The 6025-nt window shown below is 33.2% G+C and overlaps 4 non-coding genes across 4 annotated transcripts; all 4 read left to right on the top strand.

Moving 5' to 3' along the window:
- The first annotated feature begins 1112 nt into the window (after nucleotides 1–1112).
- LOC140885566 (small nucleolar RNA Z267) lies at nucleotides 1113–1181 on the top strand. The gene has a single exon (XR_012151010.1). It is a non-coding gene; the product is annotated as a small nucleolar RNA Z267 (small nucleolar RNA).
- Nucleotides 1182–1265: 84 nt separating this feature from the next.
- On the top strand, nucleotides 1266–1352 carry LOC140885567 (small nucleolar RNA R44/J54/Z268 family). The gene has a single exon (XR_012151011.1). It is a non-coding gene; the product is annotated as a small nucleolar RNA R44/J54/Z268 family (small nucleolar RNA).
- A 333-nt stretch (nucleotides 1353–1685) lies between these two features.
- On the top strand, nucleotides 1686–1773 carry LOC140885568 (small nucleolar RNA R44/J54/Z268 family). The gene has a single exon (XR_012151012.1). It is a non-coding gene; the product is annotated as a small nucleolar RNA R44/J54/Z268 family (small nucleolar RNA).
- Nucleotides 1774–2115: 342 nt separating this feature from the next.
- Nucleotides 2116–2194, top strand: LOC140885584 (small nucleolar RNA snoR122). Its single transcript, XR_012151028.1, has one exon. It is a non-coding gene; the product is annotated as a small nucleolar RNA snoR122 (small nucleolar RNA).
- The last annotated feature ends 3831 nt before the right edge of the window (nucleotides 2195–6025 follow it).

A 6025-nucleotide genomic window follows, 5' to 3' on the forward strand; every position in this document is an offset into this window, starting at 1 on the left:
ATGATTACGTTGGATTTGGATTTTTGATTTTTTAATTTGGAAAATATGCCATTTTCTAAAAAAAGAGAACAAAAAAGGGTTGAGAGTACATGCTTATATTTTTTTTTTTTTTTTTTTGACGTAGGAACCCGCGGCCGCTACCTTTCGATGCGCTCTGAGTAACTCCCGTACTAATGCAATAGCCTGCAAACTACGCTAGTTAGATAAATCACACTTTGCAAATCATGTGCGACAAGCTAGTCCAAAAAGCTGTTAGCAGCGGGAATCGAACTTCTGACCTCTAGCCAAGAGTTCATCTATTCTACCAACTTGAACGCGCCGGTGGGGGCATACATACCTATATTCTTTCAAATACCTGTCCCTGCTAGCTCTGCCTTCGTTTATAGTCATCGGTTTAAATATAAATGACCAACCAAAAACAAATATATATATATATAGTTTATTATAGTTTTTGGATGATGAACTATTTATTGTGTTGAATCTTGATTTAATTAAAATACATTTAATATTTCAAAAAATGTATTGTAGTTTTTAGTAAACACTACACCTGTTATCATTTATCAATAAATTTCACTAGGCCTGCTATTTTCAATTGGACAACTTTCTTAAAAGGCAGATTTCTCAGGCCTAATACAACTAAGTTTGGATCCAGCCCAATTTTCCAGTAAAGAAGGGTATTTATGTAAATCCGCTCGGGACGTGAAACCCTAGCCGCGAACCCCCTTAAAATTGTCCTCTTTATATACCTGTGCTACGGCTAATCATATCATGAACCCTAATTTGATCTCTATAAACCCGAATCCGCCTTCGTCGGCCGCTCTTCTCTGTTTCAGTGCTGTGTAACGTTTACGTTGCTGAGATCCAATTTATTTTCTGATAATTGGATCGTCTATCAGCGTGTGTGTTTAATTTCTTTCGTATTTGATTTTTAAATACCGATTTTGATCTGGAATCCTCGAATTTTTATGGGAAATCAGAACCTCTGAATCTTTTCCTTTACGCAATGATAAGTTTAAATAGAAGTATTTATTCATTTTATTTGATAATTTCATGCGTTAATGATAGTTTAGTTGTTTCGTGGATTGAACTTTCTGTTTTGTTTTCTAGAATGCGTCTTGCCTGTGATGGTGTTAAATATACTTTGAGTTATTCACTGTGAAAAGCATTTTAATCTGAGGCTTTAACGCATTTTACCTTTATCACTATCATGAAAATGAATTCCTTGATTGTTTGGTGAAATACTTGTTTCACTTTGGGATTAATTCTTGGCAAATGATGATAGAACAGACAGGGACATCAGAACTCCATTGGGGGAAGATGACTATGTCTAATGGGAATCTCTCTGATGCTATGTTTATGTTTAATTCAATTTTGATTTTACAGTTCTCGCTAGGTTTTTTTAGTCAATGGCATATATATGTATGTACATACATACATAAATTGTTGGCGATGGTAAGTTCAAGCTCCCTTCTGTGGTCGAAACTCAACATCTTTTATGGACTACATCAAGTTGTTGTCTAATATTGTAATCCTAGGCATCAAGTTCAACTCTTTTTTAGATCATGTTGTCGTCAATGGGATTGTTTATATTGTTTGTGGCTTTGCATGTTGATTACTCTTGTTGTCTTTTTACCTGATAATGCTTTTTAGGCAGATTTTTATCAATACTCGAGTCTGTTAATGCAATTGCAAGTGATGATAAACAGACAGGGACATCAGATTCTCTTTCTTAAGAAAGTGATGATTTGTCTTTGGGAATCTCTCTGATGCTTACAATACTGGTTTGATTACGTGCATCTGCTTTAGTTATAACATAAAATTTTGAAAAGTGGTATATCGAGTGGGATGTATTTATGTATCAAAACACAGCCGGTGATGTTTACATTACATAACCATGAGTTCATTAACTTTGATTATACTTTTGAATCATCGCAACTGAGGCTGTGGCATCATTTTTGCTTCGACCACTCTTGAATAATGTCAGAAACTAGTTACTTGGTGTTTTTGTCCATTTAAATTTGTATTTGATTTGAACAAATTGATTGTAGTCTCGTTTCATATGAATTAATGTGTTTGTGTTGGTCGGTTGGTTCTTCTTGCACAATATCCCAGATTTGCCGATGATGTATAAGCTATTTGCACGTATTATCAGAAATGACAATGATGATATTTGATTGTCACTACCTCTGAGGCAATTCATGGATACTGGAACCATATTTTACTGTACCACCTAATACTATTCATATTTCTTGGTTCCTTTTGATTGGCAAATGCCATTTATATGTATTTTTGTTCATACAAAATTCCCGGTTTTTTCTTTTATTATAAATTATAAATTTTATTCTGGTAAAATCATACTCGGGGCGATGAATTTTAGCCCTTCACACTTGTGGCAGTTATTACTTGAATCCTTTGTTTTGTTTTTTTTTAAAATTTTTTTATTCTGGATGGTAATTGGTATTGGAAGAATAGAGGGCCTGATGATTAACTATGAAAAAGAACGGAGATTCGAATGTCGTTCATTTGTTGTAGCCTAGCCTAGAACAATATGACTTGGGCTCCAAAAGCGTCACATGTAATCAGCCTCGCCATTTTTTATGAAGGCCCAAACTATATTTTGAATTTTATTAATTATTAATTATTAATTTAATAACTTAGATTTTTTTTTGGTTCTTAATTAATTTGATTGCTTTGATACCATTATTCTATTATTTTATTATATGTTCTCGATCCTTCAGTTTAACCGAATACATCTCATCAAAAAACCCTGACCAAATAAGTTGTATATAGCATTATTCATGTACAGAAATTACAAATTCGGTTCATGATAATTCATCTCAACAAGACAACTATTATATGTTATGTTGCTAATTATTAAATTTTTTTATTTAAGATGAAGAAAATTGTAGAAAAAAACATGAATTTTCGTTTCTAACACATTTTAAAAGCAACAGTAATAACGGTTTTCCATTTGTAAGGTCACCTTTGTCGTTTTTTCTCAAATCCTTCGTCACATTTCTATTTTTAATATTTAATAATTAGTTTTTACTCTTATATAATACTCGTACGCTCGAGAACGTCATAGTATTTATCACGACATTGTTTTGATTTAATAACAACATAAGCTGGAAGCTCCTGGCCAATCCTTCCTCTCTAACATCTCGGGTCCTCAAAGCTCGCTATTATTCTACTGGTTCTTTTCTGGATGCTAAAATTGGTGCCAATCCGAGCTATGTTTGGAGAAGCATTATGCAAACTCAAGATATCATTCGAAAGGGTGTGAGATGGCGCATCGGTTCAGGCTGTAAAGTGAAGATATGGAGCGACCCTTGGCTTCCAGATTTTGACAGCCCTTTTGTCACTTCGGTCGGCCCCCCCGATTCTTCCATAAATTATGTGAGTGAATTAATTATGTCAGAAGATAGGAGCTGGAATCTGGATTTGATCCACGAGCTTTTTAATGAAAGAGATCGACATCTTATTCTCTCTATCCCCTTGAGTCGACATACGGCTCCGGATACGTGGCTTTGGGTGGAAGATAAGAAAGGAATTTACTCTGTGAAAAGCGGGTACAAAGCTCAGCTCAGTGCTAGACATTCTCATCCCGTTTCGTCAACCATTTTATGGAATCGTGTGTGGAAGATAAACCTGCCAAACAAGGTTCGCAATTTCGTTTGGAGAGCTCTTTCAGATTGTCTGCCTACTCTACATGCGTTGCAATCCAAACGAGTTAATATTCCGCCTACTTGCCCTCTGTGCCACCGTGATCCAGAAGACGTGCTCCATGTTTTAGTGTATTGTCCTTATGCCCGATCGATCTGGAATATTTCATCCGTTGGGGGTTTTATAACTTTCTCGAGATCATTTTCAGATTGGTGGAATCATTTGGTTGCTACCAAGGATGCCAGGGAGATTGAACTAGTTGCCGCAGTCATGTGGAACATTTGGCTCAACCGAAATAATGTGATCTGGAATGGCATTTGCTTCTCGGCCACTCATGTCTATCGGTCAGCACTTGATCTTCTTTCACAATGGAAAAAAGCTCATTCCCAACTTAATCTCAATCATGGAGCAAACCAATCGATTGGTGCTTGCATATGGCAAAGACCTCCTGAGCATGTTCTCAAATGCAATGTTGATGCCACTCTCCTTCCAGATCCTCCTCTTGTCGGTTTCGGTTGTCTCGTCCGAGACTCTTATGGTATTGTTCTAGCAGCAATTCACGGCAGAGTCCACGGCAGTAATGATCCAGCTTTGGCTGAAGCTCTAGCCATTCGTGAAGCTCTTAGTTGGATAAAGGATCTTCATTTCCCTTCAATCATCGTGGAATCAGATGCGTTAACAATTATCGATGCTCTTAATAATTCTATTCTGGATTGCTCAGCCTTGAATCTCATCATAGAAGACTGCAAACTTCTCGCTCGAGATGTTTCTTCTTGTACTTTTGTTTTTGCCAGACGATCAGCGAATCAGGCTGCCCATGCTTTAGCTAGGGAGACTGTTTCTATGCCTGATCTAGTGGGTAGATTAGTTCCCTCTCCTGCTGTTATTTCAAAAGCTATTGTACCGGACTTGACTTATTAATAGATGTTTCTCTTTTTCAAAAAAAAAAAAAAAACTACCAAAAAAATTTGAACTTATCCATGGAGAATATTCTTTATTATTAAATCTTCAGTTTCTTCAAATCAAAAGCAAATTTTATTTTAAAAAAACAAACAAATATAACAAATTTTAAAAACAATATGATAAAGTGGGTTTTGACTCTGAGAATCATTAAAATCATCTGCGGTAGAATCATTGTCGTGCATACCTCTACTCTTTACCGGTATATTTCTCACTTCTCAGCTAAGATGCAGCTCGAATGGTAGTTCACAACATGCTCAGTATGATCTTGGAAAGGAGTTGGGGTCTGAATCCTCAACTCCCCTACTCCTCAGAGCATCTGTAATGAGAAGATTTATAAAATATAAACCTCCCCTTAAAAACCCCACTCCCATTACTGGGGTGGGGTTTATAAAAATTTTAAAAAACCGGTCTCAAGATTCTGGGATAGGGTTTAAATTTTTATTATTATTATTTTATACAATTGTGCTAATTTCCTCGTTGAGATGCGCGCGACACGCCGCTGACTTTTTTTTTTTTAAATTCTTTTTAAAATTTATTATCTATACTAATTTAAATTTTAAATTGCATAAGGCAACAAGGTTTTTTTTTTCAACCACGTTTTTTCAAATTTTGTTTTTTTTTCAATAGATATTTTATATTTTATTATATTTTATTATTTTAATTTTATTCATAACGACTATTTTTTATTAATAATGTTATACATACTAATTTTATAGTTTTTTAGTATATCATAAATTTTTTATTGAACATATCAATTAATAATATATACAAATTAAATTATTAATAAAAATTAAAATTTGGAATAAGTAAAGATAGCTGAAGATAGTTAGTTGATAGTGGGACTCATAAAAATATAGTTGAAGAGGTTTAAGATAACAGAGAGATGTTTTAAAAATATGTGAGGTTTTTAACTTTTGATATGGCGGTGACGTGGCAGAGCATAAACCCCTTGTAGAGGTTTATGATTACGGATACCCTCATAGTTTATATCTTATATATATATATATATATATATATATATATATATATATATATATATATATATATATAATATGTACAGATTTAATTGTTTTTGCATATTTTAAAAAAAACGATTATTATGATTAATAAAATTTTAGTTGTTTAAAATATTTATAATTTATGATACCGACATTTATAAATTAATAATATAACAACAATGATATTTTACTACTTTAGAAATGTATTAACTAATCGATAAATTAATAAATTATTATTTTAAAGAATATCTTTGATTCAAAATGAATATAGATATTAGTTATATAAGAAAATTGTGTTTTATTAATTTCCATAGATTTATATAAGAGTCTTCTAAATCGAAACTGAGAAATTATTTTTTTCATAATTAATAATTATAAAAATTATTTTTAAGGTTTTATAT

Source organism: Henckelia pumila, chromosome 2 (assembly GCF_033568475.1).
Source record: "Henckelia pumila isolate YLH828 chromosome 2, ASM3356847v2, whole genome shotgun sequence".
Classification (NCBI taxonomy): domain Eukaryota; kingdom Viridiplantae; phylum Streptophyta; class Magnoliopsida; order Lamiales; family Gesneriaceae; genus Henckelia; species Henckelia pumila.